At 33.3% G+C, this 21,838-nt stretch overlaps 1 non-coding gene and 1 pseudogene across 1 annotated transcript; both read left to right on the top strand.

Annotated features, from left to right (window-relative positions):
- LOC149549663 (L-ascorbate oxidase-like) overlaps positions 1–21,838 on the top strand; it is an 83,112-nt pseudogene that overhangs the window by 34,941 nt on the left and 26,333 nt on the right.
- Positions 18,290–18,363, top strand: TRNAV-AAC (transfer RNA valine (anticodon AAC)). Its single transcript has one exon. It is a non-coding gene; the product is annotated as a tRNA-Val (tRNA).

The following is a 21,838-nucleotide window of genomic DNA, read 5'->3' as shown; positions in this document are numbered from 1 at the left end:
TAAATTTGAGATCCAAAACTATCCTCCAAGACCATGTGGCTTAAACATCACACACTAAGCTTTGACTTCTTAGGTGTGATGTGGGAACATTCTTTTTTTTTGGCATTCAGTCATGTCTATTTCTTTATAGAAAATAATCTTCTATTAATATTTTCATGACTATTGTGGGTCCCCCAAATCCATCTTCTTCGTCGTTATCATTGGTAGTTTCCATTAGCATTTATCTTGCTCAGAGTTTTGTTTTTAAAAATATTTTCTCATGCTCATATAACACATAATCAAATAGATTTCTGGTTGCAGAAGGAATTTCTTTTTAGCCGGTAGGGGTGACCAACACAATAGTTCAATACACTAAATGACATGGTTGCAACATTTGTTGAAATAGTTATTCAAATCAAGAGGGTGGTCATCAGTGCAAAGATTGTCAAGGTAAAGGGCTCTTTCAAGATTTCTAAGAATGGTAAGAAGGCAGCAAGCAACAAAGAAGATCGTAAAGAAAACTGCAAAGCCTGGGGTGAAAACTACCTTAAAGGCCAGATCTACCTCTAAGCCGGCAAAGTTAGCAGCTAAAAAAACTAGTAAAAAGGTAGTGAGGGCCCCTACTACTACTAGAAAGGCCACAAAGCTTATCGTGAAGAGGTCGACTCCTCCAAATGAACCTTGTGTGACAAAGCCAGTAAAAGGAAAAGAAGACTCCTACAAATTCCAAGCCTAGTGGCAAGTCTCCGCCTGCCAAGAAGGCAAAGAAGGTGGCTTAATGAGAGAGCTAGGTTTCTCTCTTTTTGCTTCAAGACTTGCAACAAATGTAGAAAATTGAATGGTGCCCTCCTGTCCACATGTACATCACTGTTAAATATTGCACTTTTCTCTGTATTTATGAGATCAATAACATAGGTGTAGAATCATTTTGACTATAATTAGTTTATGTTTTGAATTTCAAATCTAATTGGAATGCTCACAAATAGTGCTAAGGAAGGTGTATTTACTTTGTAATAGTGAAATGGAATTGTGAATTTGTGATGATGAAATCATCTTGATATTTGTGGAGAATTAGGGAATTAATGTGAATTATTTTATTTGAATTTTCTACAAAAGATTGGCTTGAATTGAGAATGAGAAACCATCTTAAAGAAAAGGGAAATGTCCTAACTTGGAATATCTTTATTTATTTTATTTTATGGAGGGTTCAGACTTGCGAGACAACCCCTTTACCAGTAGACCAAGGGCCCATTGACAATGTCCGTATTTTTGGAGTGCTAGTTTTTTTAAGTTACCATTTTTGCACATGCCCTCTTCATTGAGTTAACTCATGCTCATGGTATAATATGGAGTTATCTAAAAATAGGCATTCTTTCAAAAAAACATCTTTATAAGGTGCGAGCTCCTTTAATATAAAATTTCTTCAAAAATAGATGTTCTTTTTACAAACATTTAAAGGATTATTAATGAATTTAATGGGTTTATTAAATTTGTTTAAGAAAAATTTATCTAGATAATGTAGGTGTTTTTAATGTAAATTGCAATAATCAGATGAAATAATTCTAAATTTCCCTTCATTTCATTACAAGAGAAATTAAAATAAATTGTAATTTAAACAAAGTATAAATCATATATTAAATTTTTTGTAGGTTGCATTTAGATAGATGGTTTGAGATATTTTGTAGTTATTAAGTTAAAGCTATATTATAATCTTTTAAATAAATGAAAAAATATATATTTAGACATTATTATACAAAGTCATTACAAACATTTTTATTTTAATAAATACATAAATATTTAAATCGTTAAATTTTATTTTATGTAAATAAGATTTTAAACAAGACTCGAGAGTAGTGAAGTTCTAAAAATGATCTGAATTATTATTCTAAATTACAACACTTGGTCTGATACATGCAGTATGGTTTAATTCTAATGTGAATAACACAATTTCAGTACAACAGATAATGCAAGCCAAAGTGGTTCATTTCATTCAAAACACAAGTTTATACAATGTTTGATGAATATGAAAGGCCACCAACTTCCCTTCGAAAAGAAATTAACAGCTCACATAGATAAGATAAGATAATGATATTAATGTCCAACAAGAGACCAACTAGGGTATATGGGACTGAAAGATACAACAATGCAGAAAAGAATAATACACTGAGAGCACCAAAAGGGTGTCTAGGGAAAAAACAAGAAAAAGGGGGAAACAACAAGAAGAGAGAAGGATCAACAATCCTTTTTGGGTATAACGAAAGCCTGCATAGAAGGCTAAGGCCTAGGACAAGCAAAGGTTAGGGCCTAGCTTTGTTGATGTCTTTGTGTAGTAGTGGGGATAGGGTGTCACCGTCTAAGGAACCCAAGGCGAGGTCTAACCGATCTGGTGTTTTCAGAGATAGGTGCATGTGGTTTTTTCATGCCTGTAGAAGTGGTGGACATGGAAGGAAAAAGTCAATGATGAGCTGATCTGAGGTCTGGCTCTGAGGAAACAAGATCTGCAAAGTATGGTCTCTAAGCTGGGAGGCCTCCTTGAGGTAGAGCGCTATGCACCACTAGTCAGAATAACTAAAAAAACCTGAGAGAGATCTGCAGTCTTTGAATAAGTAGTGGAATATGCCTCTGTTCTCATAATAGATGGGGCACTTGAAGATGAAGTGAGTCTCAACCTCAGTCTTTGATATGGTGCAAAGGTGGCACACACATTCCTCTCTAGTTAGGTGGTGGTCTGTCTGGAAACGAAGTCAGTGAGATCCAACTCTAAAAGACCCCAGGGCAATGTGAAGGGCATGGCTCTAGGGTTGACTCAAATAAGAGGGACAAACAATAATACCATCGTGGATCACTAGAAAGTGCTGAGAGTATAAGGCCATCCGAGGGTGTAAACCACCAGGAGGGCTGATCAAAGTCATGGAGATGTACTGCCTATAAATGTCGAGTCTGACATGTTCATTCAACTCCTATCAAGAAGGGAGGAGATGGGCAGGAGCATCCAAGGAGAACTGGTATGGCGAAAGATGATCGATGTCAATCCCAATCAAGCGCAGTAAGATAGTGGCCTGAGTATACCAAGAACGAGCCTTAGTCATCCTCGCCAAGTTGGCAATATCCACAGACAAACAATAAGCAAGGTACGAGTATCTATGTTGGCCATCAATTGAGTCTGTGAAGCCTCTGAGGTTGTGAATGAACCAAATCAAGTCAAAAATGGCATTGAGTCAGAAAGAGTGAGCTGCAAACTTGGCCAAAACAATACTTTGTGGAGTGTAATGGTGGAAATGGATAATCCTATGGAGAAGAAGGGTCTGTACCTGCTTGATCGATACCCAATCAGAATCAAGAAGAGATGGTCCCCAAACAACTACACCATAAAGAACTGTGGGTCTAACCAAAGAGTTCAAGAGAGATAACTTGGACACAGTTTCCTAGAAGTGGTGCCAAAAGAAATGTCTCTCTAAAAGGACAAGGGAGCCCATGCCCTTGGCCACTCTAGGAAGATAGTCTAGTCTCATGCTAAATCGAGGTCTAGAGAACTTGACCCCAAGATAAGTGTATGAGGAGACAATCTCAATCTGCTGACCCTGGAAGCTAAATTGAAGATGTGACATCTTTAGACAATTGAAGACCATGACCTAAGTTTTATCCAGGTTCACCACAAGCTAGCACTGGTCACAAAATGAGGCAAGACCATTAAGAAGCCTCTGGAGCCCCTCAAGAAAGGAGGCTAGAAGGGCCACATCATCTGTAAATAGTAGAGTGGAGATCAAAACTTGGTACAAGTAACAACCATCCTCAGGGAGTGAAGCCTCACGAAGGAAGGCTTTGAGTTCATCAATATAGATACTGAATAACATAGGGGAGAGTGGGAAGCCCTGCTTCACCCTAATGGTACTACAAATCGGATATGAAAGTCCCTCTGGAGTCCTCACTCTGCCAACCACTTTCTCGTAGAGTCTCATCATTGCTATCACTAGAATATTTGGAGTACCAATATCTCTGAGTCTCTGAAAGAGAGCCTCCTGAGGTACTGAGTCAAAGGCCTTACAGAAGTCTATGAAACAATAGTAGACTTTCACAATATGGTGTCAAGCCTCCTCAATGATAGCCCACAAGGTGAAAATGTGATCCATAGTCTCATAATTTGTATGGAACCCTGCTTGACCTCTAGCATGACATTGTTGCCTGTCAAGCTATCTGGTAAGAATAATGATTAGAACAATGGCATAAAGCTTGGAAAAGGTGTGCCTAATCATGATAATCCTATAGTTACTAGGGTCTGAAGTCAACCCAGATTTGTGAATCGGGTAAATCACATGCCTCGACCATGAAGGAGGGAAACTAGTACACACGACCATATTGAAGAGCATTAGGAGAATAGGGCACAAAATCAAAATATCGAGCTTAAAAAGCTCTACTTGGAAGTCATCTTTGTCTCCATAGTCTCATAATTTGTACGAAACCCCACTTGACCTCTACCATGACATTGTCGCCTGTCAAGCTATTTGGTAAGAATAATGATTAGAATCGTAGCATAAAGCTTGGCAAAGGTGTGCCCGACCATGATAGTCCTATAGTTACTGGTGTTTGAAGTCAACCTAGATTTTTGAATCGGGTAAATCACATGCCTCGACCATGAAGGAGGGAAACTAGTACACACCACCATATTGAAGAGCACTAGGAGGATAGGGCACAAAATCAAAATATCAACCTTAAAAAGCTCTGCCTGGAAGTCATCTTTATCGACGGCTCTACTACATCTCATGAGTCTAACAACCTCTCCAACTAAGGATGGAGTGAAAAGATGACAATGGGTGGGGGAGGCAAGGTGAGTGGGTCGCTGGCTTGGGATTAGATAATAAAATATTAGAGCTATGAAAGCTATTTTAAAACTATTTCAAATTTTATGTCCACTTTTAAAAGTCATAACTTTCAGCACATAGCTAGAAAAATGTATGCTGCTTACATTGTTGGAAAGGTAATCAAATTGTTTATCTCCAAATTTCAAGATACATGACCATTGAAGGCTTTCAGGGCCAAAAATTCTTTGAAGGCCTCTGAAAATGTAAAATACTAAAATATAGAAAATATTGAAAAATATAGATTTCGGTATTTTCCCATTTCTTCTTTTGTTGGCCTCCTCTAGATCATCATGGATCATGTTTTGATCATTCCTCCCCCCTTGAGAGGCAATGTGCCCCATTGAATCCACACTCTATAGTAGGTGTGGAAAATGAACATGAATTTGTTCACGTGTAAGCCACTTCTCCTAATGAGAAAACTGACCTACTTTCACCACATGATACAAGTAAATAGTCTGGTTCTTCAAGTTCTTCATAGATTTCTCCACATCTTGATCAGTTTGGAGTGGATTATCCACTTCTTGATTTAATTCTGTATGGTTGATCACCTTAGCAACATTTGCAATGTCTAATAATGGAGGAAAATAAGGCTTCACCAATTCAACATTGAAATTTGGGTGAATACCCAAGAATGGTGGCAAATTAAGTTCAAATACATTTTCACCAACTTGTTTGATAATCTTGTATGGACCATAATGGAGGGGATGAAGCTTTCTATGAGGTCCTTACAATCTCTCCTTCTAAAAAATGCAACCATACCTTATCCCCAATCTAAAAATTATGAGGAGCTCGATGCTCATCATGCCTCTATTTATACTTCTTAGTGGTCTGCTCCAAAATCTCATGAACTTGTTGTTGCAAATGGTGAATTCTATCAATGAACTTCATTTCTTTTTCCTTCTCTTTATCTAAACATCGGGTCAAATTAGGCTATATAGCTAGGATAGAAATATTTATTGGTGCCAATGGCTGATATCCAAGACACACTTCAAAGGGGCTATGACCAGTTGAACTGTGAATTGCCCTATTGTAGCTATGTTGTACATAGGGAAGATTTTCACCCAATGTACGAGGATGTTTTGAGTAATACATACCCAATATTTGAATGATCATGCAATTGACAACCTCAATTTGACCATTTGTTTGAGGATGGAAAGCAATGGACTTTGTTAGTTTTGTGTCCATCATTTCCCATAATGAAGACCATAATCTACTTAGAAACTAACTATTCCTGTCTGAAATAATACTGCTTGGTAGCCCAAAATGAACCCAAACATGCTCAAAGAAGAGCTTTGCAATGTCTTCTGTAGAAATTGCCTTTCTACAAGCTACCAAGATTTCCATTTTTGAAAATCTATCTACAACAACATATACACAATCATGCCCATGTTTAGTGGTAGGAAGGCCAGACATGAAATCCTCAAAAATTAAATACCAAGGCTTCTCTAGAATGGGAAGTGATAGATATAAACCATACTTATGATTTGCAAGCTTTGCAATGACACATGTTGTACATGCTTGAATGTATACAATCACATCATTTTTCATTTTTGGCCAATAAAAATATCTTTGAAGTATAGCAGTATTTTTACCTATTCCAAAATATCCTATAACCTTGTTGTAGTGAGCTTCCCATATTAATTTCTTACATTCTGCCTCAAGTACACAGATTTGGCCAATGTGGCAAAGCATTCTATCTTGCAAATAAAAATCATTCCCATGTTTACCTTTTACAATCTGATTATATACATTAGAAAATTCATTATCATGTTCATACAAGTGAGTCCAATTTTTGATTTCATGCCCACATGATTCTAACACCATACTTACTCATGCAATTAGGGGCCTGCTCAAGCAATCTACTACCTTATTGGTGCTTCCCTTCTTATGGAGAATGTTGAGATGAAACTGTTGAAGATAGGTTAACCATCTTTCATGTCTATCATTCTATAATTTTCCTTGCATTTGAAAAAATTCAAGGGGTTTGTGATCTATATGGATAATAGTTTCCTTTCCTAGATTGTAATGCTTCCATTGTTTGCAAGCTTGAACAATGACATATAATTCCTTACCGTGGGTGGGATAACTATGTACTGTATTAGAGAATTTTTCACTATGGTAGGCAATCAAATGTCCATGTTGCATGAGGACTACTCCTAGTGCATATTTTGATGCACCTATTTGTATTTCAAAAGATTGTTGTAAATGAGGAAGAGATAAAACTAGTACCAAACATAACCTCTATTTTAACTCCTCAAATGCTTGTTGATGAGCACCTATTCATTTGAATTTTTCTTACATTCCTCCTCATAGTGAATAATTTAGAGGCCAAGACAAATCTGAAAACCCAAGCATAAATTTGCGACTAAAGTAATAGACATTCAGAAAGGATATGACAAAGTAGATTGGAGGTTCTTATTTAAAGTAATGAAATCTTTAGGTTTTTCTTCTCAATGGATTAATCTTATATTCAAATGCATATCTACCCAAAATATTTGTATCCTCCTCGATAGAGCTCCTGAAGGCCCTTTTTTGAGATTTCACAAAAGATAAGACAAGGGGACCCCATCTCTCATTTTTGTTGAATCTCAAATTGGTTTTGACTATTTTGTGTCAACACACTTAGGAATTTACTAAGTTCATGCCGAGCTAGTAACACATGTCGAGTAAAATATGTATAGATGTTGAGTTGCAATGAGTGCCGAGTCACTCAAGTGCCGAGTGAATAGTTGATGCCAAGCAAGTTCGAGTGCCGAGCTAGATAGAATTACAATAAGTACCAAGTAACAAAATTTTCAAGTGTCGAGCATCAGAATTAACAAGTGTCAATTAACACAAATTGGACATAGTTGTTTGTAATTGCACAAACACCTATGTAAACTATTTTTGAACTAACCTAAGGATAGATTGTGATCTTTTGGAGATAAGGAAAAATCTATTTGCTTAATCCCTAGGAAATTACATGCAGCCAATTAGTTATAGGGAAGGTCTAAAAAGGCAAGTGGATGAATCTCATTCATAGATCCATACCTAACCCTAAGTCTCGATATCTTATTAAGGAAGATGGAACCCTAAAATCTTATGAGTGTGAGGGAGAAGTGTAGAGAAGTTTTCATGCGCAGACTTAGCATTCATGGAGACTTAGAAGCTATTGAGAAGGACAAAATTTCAGAATCAATTAGTAGAATAGAGGATCGAGGATGCAGTCATTTCATATAAGATTAGAAAGGATCAAGATGGACTGAATTGAGATCTAAAATCAGCAATACCATATTGTAAGTGTATCAAATCAAACATTCTACTATACTTTCTAACAACTATATCAGCAGGGTGAAATCCTTTGGACTAACATTGATTTAACAGTCATTGTCAAATCCTTTAATAGGGTGACATTCCAAGTGAATTTTCTTAAGTCCTTTAACCAGGCACACTTCTAATAAGGTGTTCTAAATCCTTTAACAAGGTGGGATCTAACAATCCTTTGTAAGCTTTTAACAAGGTAGGTCTTTCACAGGGCAGATCATGAGAATGGTCAAACTATGTAACCTTAACAAGTGAAATTTATTGTTGTAGTAGTGAAGATTTGTGAGTATCATCCCCACCCTAGTTTTACCTTCTCATTGGAGGGTTTCTGGGTAATCATATCTTGTGTCAAATATGTGATTGCTTACATGTTTGCATGCTTTAGATGTATATGCTTTACATGTTATTTCAATTTCTCAATTGAATATATGAGATGGATGTGTGGTGAAAAGTTAATTGTAATTCCAACAATTTTCTCTTCATCATAATGGCTAAAACCTTTGGGAGGGAAATATGTAAATATCAATTTGAAGCAATAATTCAAGGGGTCAAGTAATGAAAGATATGGAAAACACTACCCATCAACAATTTGCTGATGATGCAATATTACCTAGTACTAAGACTTAAGTGAATCAGTTATCCTCAGGTCTAGATGTACCAATTGAACTTTTGAACTCTTCAAACAACTTAGATCTTATCTTCAAGTAACTCTGTCTCTATAGCAATGTATTAGTAACATAAACTTGCAACCCACTATCCCAATAATAACTAACTAGCATAATGTAAAACATTGAATAGTAAACATCTCAAATAACATCCATACAATTAAGTCATTAGGATTTAATGTGGAAACCCAATTTGGGAAAAACAACTAGTAACATGTCACCATTCTTTCACCCTTCTGAAGTGAGCTTTGTTAGGAGCCAACACTATAAAAGGTTTAGATTTAGGTCAGATTCATCAAATCCTTCCATCTTTTTGTTTCCTCCTTCTTCTAGAAACTTCTCAAAACTTATGTTTGAATCCATGGCCATAAATGCTCAAACACAGTTCCTCCTAAATTAAATATTCCATCTCATCAATTCTTATGTTCAACACACTTTACATATTCCAAGAATTCAACTATGCCAGCCAAGAATCTCAATTCCTTCACAAAATAACAAATGTTGACACTTGCCCAAAACTCTATTCTTTGGCCTCGGTCATCACTAACTATCTTGCTCAACGTACACTGACTTCGCTCGGTCCTTTTAGTGGCACTCGGTCCAACTTTTTTGATACTCTATTTTTACTGGTGGTTAGTTGACACTATATTTTCTCGACTTCTACTGTCCACTCGGTCAACACTAGCACAACTCAACTTCAACTATAAGTGTCTTAATCTTCTTCTTTGAAGCTCAATTAAGTCTATGTATTATTCTTCATTGACCATCTCTTCTAGGCTTCAACTCAACTATCTTCTCCACTTAGTGTTATGATTAAATAACATATTATCTTGCCAAAGTCTAATTGATCAAGTGCCCATTGTAGTTTCCTCATAACTCAACCTTTCCACTATGTCTTCTTGTTATCTCTTTTTTTCAAATTCTCTTCATCAATCGTCTTGATATGACACTCCACCCAGGTAGCAACTATCTCACCAATAAGGTTTGACATCAATGACAACACAACAATTCTTCCTATTGTAGTTTCCAACAATGTAGACCTCGATGAATGTGACTCATTTATATATACAATTTTTTTTAATGTATTATTGAATCTATGCGAGATAAAAGTTGAGCTTATATGACATTCAAATTTAAAAGTCCACGTGAATTGCTTATTCACCAAATATAGTTGCAAAGTGAGATTTTGTAATTTAGTGAAAAAAAAATTAAAGATAAATAATTTGTTGATTTTAATTGAGACTACTTATTTTTTGTCCAATATTCTTTGAGCAATTCTTCAACTTTGTCATATGATTGGCTATTTAAGGACAAAGAATTAATTTTAGATGAAATCAAAAATTCATATGAAATGTTTTTTATTTTGTGTTGACTATCTACAAGAAAATAAAATATTGGACCACATTTCCTTCTTTAGAGAAAAGAAAAGAATATATATATATATATAAAGTAGCTAAAAGATGTTTTGAGATAAAGGATGTGTATGCAATTGTCACATAACAATAAAATAAGTTTTAATTATATTGATTATTTATAAATTGTCATTTACATTGTTTGATCTAATATGAATATGAATTTCAATATTTTCTTTTTAGAAATCATTAATAAAATTATTATTGTAATTATGTCATATTATTTTTTTACACTATATATTATAAAATAATATTATTTTTTCACATTACATCATAATTCAATACTTGCAAATCTAGTAACAATATTATAATATGTATATTATTTTTTAATTATAACAATTTATCTACTACATTTAAAATTAAATTATAATACATTACTTCTATCCTCATTAATAAAATCAATTATGTAAAGAAAACTAATTTTTTTTTTAAAAGCATACAAAATTTAAAATAAAAATTACAGTCCATTTTTTTAAATATTTAGCATTTTTAACTCTTTCATATTAAACAAATTCATTTAAATTTTAAAATCTCTAAACTAAAATATTCTTAAACTCTATAAAGGCCTGTTTGGTGAGCGGAATAGGAATACATATTCTGGAATACGTATTCCAAAAATTGTGAATTCCTTGTTTGGATGCAGCAAAACGGGATTGGAATATGAAGCAAAAATGGAATACGTATTCCATTTTTGGCCCAAAAATGGGGTTTTGCAATTCCACCAAAATAGGTGGTATTGGAATACGTATTCCTATTCCATTTTTTTTAATTTTAGAAAACATAAATTTTCGGGTCCGCAAATTCCCATCAAATATTCGCTGAACCAAACGGAGAACAGGAATATGTTCTATTCCAGAATACGTATTCGGAAACACGTATTCTAGAATACATATTCCTATTCCGCTCACCAAACGGGCCCTAAATTATAAATTATAATTTCCCTATCACTAATATTCCACAAGGACAAAAGGAGAATCATTTTAATTATAAATTATAATTTATCCTATCTAAACCGTGTTCCAAAGCACTTCTTTTGAGCACACGAGAGGATCAATGTGGAGTCCAAAAAAATTCAAACAAATGCTTCAACTATGCTATTTAACAAAACTTTGGGCAGGATAAATGCTGATGGAAACTACCAAAGGTAATGGTGAAGAAGATGGAAGAAGATGGATTTGGGGGACCCACAACAATAACGGAAGATTATTTTCTGTCAAGAAACAGACATGACTAAACCCCAACAAAAAGAAGGGCCCACATCACATCTAAGCAGTCAAAGTGTAGTGTGTGATGTTTAAGGGTGGCCATCCAAGACTCACCCTGCCCATAATCTTTCACCAGCAAAACTCAAGTACTTCTCGTCTTCCTATTGCCAGTTTCAAAACTTTTGCATTCTTAACAGTGTTTCTTCCCTTACCACATTCTATACTGCTATGTGACTGGTCTCCTCCAAAAAAACCTACACTCCTTCCTCCAACAGTTATTCTACCTCCCAATCCATTGATATTGGTCCCACTCCATCAACCAATTCAAGACGTTCCAACAGTTTTGCAATCTTCATAATACTCACATTGCAATCACTTAAAACTCCCGGATGTTTTGTGAAAAGTTGTCTGCCGATCATTTTTAGTATGGCTGATTAAAAAGGAAGGGTCCATGAAGTTAGATAACAGATCTTTCACCCCTGTGAGCATCACCTAGATCCAATGAATGCTAAGTGTTCCATTTATTCTCATGAGAGATGGATTCATGTTGAATCACTACTCATGAAACATGGGTCATCGAGTTTGACTAAAAAATCACACAGTTAAATCCTGATATTCACATCACAATTTGACTAGCTGTGGAAATCATCTCCTACTTATCAGATCTTTTACAGTTTGAAAATAGACTTTTTTCCTTCCCAAGCAACTCTACATGATGGGATATACCTTTAATCAAGAATCCTATTATTTTTTGTGTAACCCATACGATATTCGAGTGAAATGAGCGACAGAGGATTGGGCGGGGCAGTTCCAAAACTGTATTCAAATTAAATCATAGTTGTGACTATCATCTCTGAACCGTGACCGTGACCGTGACCTCTGAGAGTTGGATGAGAGTCAAATCAGTGCAACGGAAAACAAAATAGAAATGGAATGTTTTGAGGGCCCCACCCCAGCCTCTCTTGGTGTCAATGCCTCTAGTGTGTCGGTTAAGTCTGGCTGTTGTTTCCTTGCCAAAATTAGTGTTGTATGTGTTTATTCAATTATTGCTTACAAAACTTGACCCTATTTAGACTCCATGGTCTACATTATAGCTCTTGGATAAAACCTAGTCACCAAAATGTATGGTGCAAATGATAAAGGAAGAGGCCTAAAGTGCAATAAAACTTAATGCTTTGATGAATTGTTATGCTTTATCATCTCTTTGGGGATCTAAATCTACAAAGGTCTCCCCCCTTTGTACACCTCTCACACCTTTTGTAGGACATGTTTTACATGCAATGAGGTCATAATTCTTTCCTTTTCATGTTCATTAGGAGTTATTTGATATTTAGTCTCCTTCTATGCAAGTGGCAATTGAGTTCAACATTACATCTATTTTTGTGTGTGGTGTTTCATATGTCTACTAGGAACCCCACTCTCATAAAGGTGAATGGTAAATTTAGCATTCAGAATAATGCTCAAAGAGGAGAAGCATTAGAAACTTCTTCAAAAGGATGCATGTTCAATACTGTAACTTATTTTCTCAAGTTCTAACTCTTTTATTCTTCTATTATCAATCCACTTTGCTAATAAATGAAAAATATTGTATTTGTTATTCTTCACTTTCTAATAATCATTTATGGTCTAATTTACATCTTTAACTAGAAGATTAATTAAATTTCAAAAAATTAAAAAGACATTCTTTCAAAATCGGGCATATTAATATACTCATGGGTCATGCCACTTCTTTCAATTTTACCTAAACTACTTCTAAAATTTAAATTTATATGCTGGATTAGATGGACTAAATGTCATTCTTATGCCAGAAGTATCACTATGTAAAATAAATCTTACTTAAAGAATGGAAATATGTAATAAAATTTCAAATTGAATTTTACCATTATATCGTATAAGTCTATTCTAGGTGGATGAGCTCATCAAAACCTATGATAGGAAGACATTAGAGTCGAGATTTGAGTTTGAATGTTCTTCAAAATATACATAGATTGGTCAATTTTTCACTTCCAAACGTATTATTTGAATTCTAGCAAATAGTTGCAAAACTTTCATCCATGACATGTATACATACTTTTTTAACTTTTAAAACTCTTTTTAGCATTTCTTGGTGGATATTGAATTGATTTTTAGCTAAAGTTGAAAATAAAAATAATGTGTATACATGGGATCATACAATCTAATTAGAACAACTAATATTCAGTACTATCTTGACACATTTTGAACTCAAATGGCTAATGTTAAAAAATAGTCGATGCTTAAATAGGGGATCCTAGAATATTTCATTTGAAAAATGCTCCTTGATATAGGCTACTTTGTTCATTTATAGTTCCTTTAATAGGAAGTTATCTGTCCATAGTTGCAAGCATAATAATATAAGTTCATTTGCATAAACTCTTTACAAGACTTCGTATAAACACTCTTGTGGGTTTTTATAACTGATTAATTATTATATGAATTTTTTTGAGGTGGACAAAACTATTTTTATTGCAAAAATTTGTGAAATCTATGGAAATTAACAAAGATGAAAAATCTTGAGGTGCATAGTATGAGGGAACTAGGACTAAAACAAAGCCTTTAGAAATCTGAAGATAAGATAAATTGTAATATCGTCCATGCCAAATTGTATACAAGATCTTTCAAATAAAAAATTTGTAAAATAAAATAAATTAAAAAAAAATAGTAGCACTTTTCATATAAAGAAAAATTTTCTTTTCCTTGACATTTAACACTTGTTTCTAACATTTTGTATATGTTAGGAAGTATCAGGCAATGCTATTTGTTTCTTTTCTTACAATGGAAATGTCTCATACTTTTCTGTTCTTTCACAAGTCGAGACTCTAGCTCTATAGAGCTCTTGTTTTAGATGCTTTGGGTCAAGAAGCACATACTACATTGTCTTTAGGAATTTAGAATCATCAAGAGCTAAGTGCTTATTAATTAAAGATTGACAATTACAATCTTCCATTTTGGGAAATCTTCTTTATTGTATTTGTGATAGGCTAGTATTATTGCATTCACTTTGAATGAATGATAAGTGAATTAATGTATAATCTATTGACCAGTCATAATGAATTATTTTTTGATTATTCAAACATTTCTAAAGTTTATATATTAATTTATTAATATAATTTATTATTGAATCTAATTTTCTCAACAATGATTGACTCATTTGATTTGGTCTTATAGGACCCCTTTTTTGGGATGCTCTCCATACTGATTCATTTTCGGCTATATTTTAGATTGTTATGTTTTATTAAAATTTAATATTATGAAGTTATTTATACATTTACTTATAGTTATTTCAATATTTTAATATTAAAAATTACTTGATTATTAACTTTTAATCTATATAATATTTTCTTTAATATTTTAATAGATTGCATTTACTTTTAACAATCAATGAATTAATTTATAAACTATTGAACAATTATAATCAATTTTTTTCATTAATCATAATCTTTTAATATAAATAATACATAGTAAAAAAATAAAAATATATAATTTACAAAATACACATTTATTATTATTTAATATTTCTATATTTCTAATGAAGTGATTACTTCAAATTACTTTTACCTTTTACTATGAAAATTTACTTTTTTATTAACTCTTAATACATATGATATAGGTAAAAAATAAAAATATTTATTTCACAAAATGCATATCAAATATATTATTTTATAAAAGATTTTATAATACTAAAATTATATAATACATAACAAAAACATATATATTTAGCCGATAGGCTTTTCTTATGAGGTTGCCTGCAACCTAAATTTGTCTCGCACCTGAAAACCATTGTTGATAAATGGTTTTAATGATTGTATGAGATAGCATTAAATGATTGTAATTAAGGGTTGTAATTAAAGGTGTGCATAGTGCGCTAGAAAACAACAATACCTCATCCATCAGTCCAATCTTATAACTATCAGAGATTTGGTCAATCAATAATAATCTGCACCTTACACATTTTTCTATTTGAGCTTCTATGAGATGCACTATTTGAGGATTTCATAGGAAATTAAATAGGTAGCTGAAGAGCCTGGAGAGCGAAAGGCACTCGCACGTGCATGTCAAATATATGGCGGATGATTTGGAGAACTTTGTGATGGATCTTTAATGGCGGAACCTCCTCTATGAGCTGAATTGATAGCCCTTTGTATTGCATTCACATATAGAGTTCAAATTGTAAGCTACATATTTTTCCCATAAATTTGAAATGAAGTTAAGAGAGGATAGAGGGCATGTCTTTAGTTCTGTAGAGAATGTTTTTTGGGCAATTAGTATATGATTCGTTCGTAAAATGAATTTGTGTAAATTATATTTGACTTCATATCTAAATCATATGTGATTTAGTTTAAATTTTGTCGGGACTACGAGACTAACTCGAATTAACCTGCTAAGCTTCTTCACCTACTGAAAGGTAAGCTCAAGCTTAAATTTGTTCTTTCCATAATAGTTATCCCCAACTACTTTATTGAAAAACAAGTGGAACATTGAACAGATGATTGTAGGACTAATTTATATGTGAACCTCCATATTCACAATGCGCATAAATGTATCAACCATGGGAGCTCTATTCTAGAATCATTTTGATGAGGAGTTACACTGGGGATGCTTAGGGCCTAGCGGTGGTAGGCATAAGATGTAACTTTGCTTTGGACATGCTCTTCCATGGGTAGGCATAAGGCATGCCCAAAATCATTAGCTGACCATTAAAATGACTGATTGAATTTGTGCCTTGATGTTTACATTAACCTTGAAATGAATTTATCATTTCCTTACTCATGGTACAATGGAAGAGGAGAAAAATGGTGGTGAACACAAATATTGAGACCTCTTCGACCCCTGCCTCACCATTGTACTGGCTTCCTCATTGATGTTTCAATCTGTATGGAGTCATGGATGGTGAGATCCTTAAATGTTTGGTTGTATCACTTCCTAGCCTATTATCTAGATCCTTTGTGCATTCAATAATAAGCCAAGCCAAGGCAACAAGACTTGTACATATAGCTGATTCAATATCCTTCTACATGTTTGCAGGATAGATGCTTGAAAACTACTCATAGATCCTGGACATGTTCCCCACATCTCAAGATCAGATCCACTACTTCTTCCCACCATTCCAAACACTAAGACTTCCTCAAATAATTCACCAACTTTTCCATGCCTAATTACATCCCCATCCTCTTCAAACTTCTCTTGTTCTGATATTAGAGTTTTGTCCACTATGCCACAAGCTGCCATGAAGACTTCATCTTGTTTCAAGTCTTTCATTGCTCAGTTGGCTTCTATTTTTGACACACAACACTTCTTTTCTACCAATTGTTTCCTCCCGAGAGCTCTGCATTTGCATGTTTGCAATGTGGGAAAAATTGGAAGCACAAGAGAGAGTTGGTAGCAACACGTGACATGATATCCATTGGGCACACACGTAGCACGTAGAGCTAAAATATCAATGAGAAAAGAATGATAATGTCTCTTGGTTGATGTGAAATGCTAATGGATTTAAATGGCTTTTTTTAATAAGGCATAATTGTTATGCGTTTAAGAAATGAGTTTAATCAATATTGATATATATGCCCTGATAATTTGCAATATAGTGAAGGTACCTAGATTTAAATAAAAAAATCATTCTAGTAGTAGAGTTATTAATTTGAAGTTTGCTGAAAAAAGATAAATTTATTTAATAAAATGATAAATAAAAATAGACAGGTAAGAAACATATGAATATTTGATATCATTTTACAATTAATTTTATATATAGAAAAGAATTGTATGTAACATTAATCTCATTTATCTTATAACATAAATTTAAAGATACAATAAAATTGTTTTTAATTTTATAAAGTGATTTTATTTGATCTAATAATATAAAATTAAAGTATAATACAATAAGCAAGGGCCTACAATACAATGGTAAATTGTGAGTTTTTCTTTATAATAGCAGTTGTATTTTGTTTAGAGCTAGTAATGCTCTATTGAGTAGTTTCTTTTTTATTTATTTATAGCTTGTATCTCTGTTTGATGTACAACATGCATGTTGAATATTGGCTCGCGGAAATCTTGGAATTGTAAAATCTTGATCCTAAAAAATCACTATTTCCATTACTCTTTTCTACAACTTGGCACTTGTTGACTTCAAAGGTGTTGTTATAAAAAAATGGATTTCAAGTATGTCTACTTACCTTTTCCATGCTTTTAATTATGTTCTGCATTTCACACCATTAATCATATGTACTTCCTCTTTTCAATTAAAACTATTTTTCTTTTTCGCAAAGGTTTTTGTTAGTTGGTCATGAATAGGACTCAAATTATGTGTGTATTTGAATACAAAATATTTTTTTAGAAAAAAAAAATTGTACATTTCAAACTAACTCTTCAATTAGAATGCCATACATTAAATGAAATACTGATGTTCAATTTCTCAACAACTAAATTGTACACTACCAAATATAAATGCTTAATTTATTTTGCATCGCTTTAATTTTGCTTGCAAAAGAAAAACCTATCAGAATACCTCTTGCACCTCTATGGTGCAAGTGCTAGTTCTATTACTATATATTTTATATCAAGTACCTGTCACTATATGCCACATGTTATAATTGAATTTTGAGTTAAAAACATTAGTTTATATCGATTATTTATCTGGTCATGTAAGATGGAACAATGATAACCATAAGTTAAAGACTGAGAAAGCAGAATCAATTTTATGGGTCAAAAAAAGTAAAGAACAGTAGTGCGATTGTTTTGCAAGTAAAGGTGAAGCGTGGGGGAGAATGAGGAATGACAAGAAAGCATGTTGGTCTACTAGTTTTAAATTGGAAAAAAATTACACCAATTAAGCTCCTGAATTCGAAAACAAAGGTGCCGTGGTGTAGTTGGTTATCACGTCAGTCTAACACACTGAAGGTCTCCGGTTCAAGTCCGGGCGGCGCCATTTTTAAAGCAAGCAGCATTTTAAAGAGATTCGCAGAAATTCGTAATAAGTTCAGCAGAAGTTTTGTTCCTCATCTACATAATATTTTTGCACGTAATACAAACTGGTAATATTGGTGTCCCAACTGGTTATATTCTATTAGCAAAATTTAAGTTCTCCTATTTTTAATACATTTGTGCAATAAATTTATACCAAGCACCAAACCTCATATATTACGACAATAGTTTACTTTTACGACAAATGCTATCTATATGATCCTTCCAATTCATCAGAAAACTGGAGAAATCCACCGAGATGTACTCAGAGAATCATCCAATTTTTTGCTGGATGGGTGATCTGGTTATTATAGTTTGTATGTTTTAAGATAAACGCATCTTAAACTTGTATGACATAAGTTATAGTTATGTTCTTAATAAAACTTTATATATTTATATAAATATCTCCTCGCTCGAACCTTTTTCAGGTTTCAGGTTTGGTTCCTTCCTCTTGTATAGGCATTTTTGTGGATGCTCCTTTGTAAGGGGCTTTTGGCTTTCTTATTATTATAATTTTAGGTTTTTTTCAATGTCTATGAAAATAAGCATAATTTTTGACACCTTTATCTAGGAGTTTTCCTTCAAGGCATGTTTGATGGCAAATGTCATTAACATATCTAATTGGGATGAGGTGTAAGTTAGGGCCTGTTTGGTTGTAGGCATAAGAATGGAGAATGAGAATGCAATATTGAAAATAGGAATGGCTATTCCAATAACAACTATTTTTTGAAATGGGTATAAGCTCATTTTACAGACAAAATGAGAATATATATTCCTATAAATAGAAAACATATTCCAGATTTTCTATTCCTATTCCAACAACCAAATAGACCCTTAAGGTTCTAGCCTAAAACTAGAGTGCATAGCTCAAATTCTTTTCAAAGTTGAAACAGTTTTAAGTTTCTTTTCACATTGTGTATTGTTTAGGCATAAATAGAAATTGGTAATAGATGGAAGCCTCAAAGACAATTTAACTTCTTATTTTTTATAAGTAAAGAAAATAAATATTTTACAGACCTTTGTTTCCCATAGAATAGTGGCTTCACCAAATAGAACTTCTTACAAAGGGGAGTTGTGCACTGTGACAGGTACTTAAGATTTGTGGGTGTTTTGAAATGAAAATATGTTAACATCTTGAAAAGTTATGTAGGTTGTGTTTAATTTATTAATTTTGTATGTTTATTAGTGATTTAACAAATCCATCAGTTGCGATTAAGATAATAGGTATTAGAATTCTTTGCATTTGCATTAAAACAAAACATTAGAATGTGTTTCCATTTTTGCATGCTTTAGGTATGGGAAGTAGATAAGAGGCCCAATGACGTGATTATTTCTCCATGTAGGAAGCCATGGAGTCAACATACATTTTGTGTGGAACAGTAGTTTATTGAGGACTTGGCATGAAAACAGGCGAACCACCGCCAAATATTTCCAAGTGGCATTTTGGCAGTGGTCTGCCTATTTTCATGTCAAGTCCTTTATAAACTAATGTTGCGCACAAATTGTATGTTGAATCCACGGCTTCCTACATGGAGAAATAATCATGATGTTGTCCACTTCTTATCTACAATAATATAAAAAGGGAATGGAAATGCAACACTATCTATGAAACGCTTTCACAACAAAAGCAATATCAATCAGATAACTTAGAAGATTGTCAAACACAATCTCCATGAGAGGGGCAAAATAGGAAACTGCATGACATGCACTAAACAGCATACATGTGTTATCAACATAGTAAAATGTATTTTTAACAAAGAAGAATAGATTATTATTTTTTAACATGTTCTTTAGATGTTTTCCTTATGGTATCATTTAATGTTTGCTATATCTCATGTCTTGACACATGATGAGATAATGTGTTGTATTTACTTAACTACACATCTCCCAAGGGATTTACCATGCATTTTTATTGCTTAACATTGCTTTTATAAGGTCCTTTCAATGTGGTGTAACTTCATTCATGTAGCAAAGATTTCCTCCTTCTGAAGCATACTCCATTTGCTCTCCTACAAGTCTACCAAATATTGCAAACGTCCTCAATTGCACAAGGTCTACTTTAACCATTTTCTTCTAAATCTATTTGTCTTGTATTATCTTTTTATAATATCTAATTTCAACAGAAAATATTTAATACATAGCATTAAGTATCCCCTAAAATCAATGAGCAATGAAGGTGATTTTGTGGAGTGTTTGCCAAGAGTCACTTGCTTGTAAATAATATATACTAAAATATTGTGAGTATGATCTTAAAATCATGCTTAATAACTCACAACATTATGTAGAAGATTTTGTGATTCAAGAACCCATTTTGATGGTTCTAGTTGCTTCTATTGTAGTTCGAGTTCCTCTTGTTGTTGATGGTGCCACCAGAGCTCCTTGTCTTTTGTTGATCCACTCTTCCTATTTTTTTTTCAATGGGGGATGTGTGTGTTTCTTGCTCATCTCTTGCTTGGAGGTTCCTCTTTCTCATACTTTTTGGTCTCAACTTTTGTTGGTGTGGTTGTCCCTGTGGTTGTTAAGATTTGAACTCTACAATCATGTATATTCCATCTCTAAATTAGTATCTTGTGACAAGGCTCATTGAACAAAACACAAATCAAACTAATATTCAATAGAGGTTAAGTGAAATTAGATAACAGAAATTAATCAGAATGTAGTACTCTTATTTTAGTACTTAGCCTATGGAGAAAGTGGTATCCCAAGGACTGAAAATGTCTTAGAAATTATCATATGAAAAGGGAACCAATACAATGTTGTGCATCTCTTCTTCAAGCTTAGACATATATGATGTATTGAAGTTAAATATTTGCTAGGTATATTTATTGTTGATTTGTTCATTTTTAGTTGTAACTGACTAATATAGACATGCATATGGTTAAGAAGATTACTTAGAACTCCACAAAAATTGTTAGAAAATGAATGAATGTTAAAGCACCTTCCTTTGAAAAGTATATCAATGGAAATTGAGAAATTCAACAATAAATCTATAATCTTTTAAAATGAGGTGGAAGACTAATTTCAAATGTTGCAGATTCCCTTTCTTTATTGTCTATCCATTATGTGAGAAGCCCACCCATGCCAAAGTTGATACAATATTTCCTCCCCTCTATGAATTATGGTTACCATATGTCTCCATGCTATTAGTTCTTCTTCACCAATATTTTTCAATCTTTCAACATGATTCTTGTTGCTTTGATAAGATTTTTTTTCCAAATACATCAAGAATTTCTCCCCTGTCTCACACTATAGAGTTGGAGATTAGAAATGGTAAAATTATTTTGCACTTATGATAAATTGGTTACATGGAAAATATCTTGACCTTAATGTCCTCCACAATTTTAAAAAAATCGAGGACAATACAAAGACATATACAATAGGGTATGAATGGGTTCTTGCTTTAGTGGTAGATACAAATTGCATGTAACATAGAGTTCACT

Source organism: Cupressus sempervirens, chromosome 7 (genome assembly GCF_028749045.1).
Source record: "Cupressus sempervirens isolate cs-2001-9-10 chromosome 7, ASM2874904v1, whole genome shotgun sequence".
In the NCBI taxonomy this organism is placed as follows: Eukaryota; Viridiplantae; Streptophyta; class Pinopsida; order Cupressales; family Cupressaceae; genus Cupressus; species Cupressus sempervirens.
The sequence above is the reverse complement of the archived record's forward strand: the minus strand, read 5'-3'. Positions and strand labels throughout refer to the sequence as shown.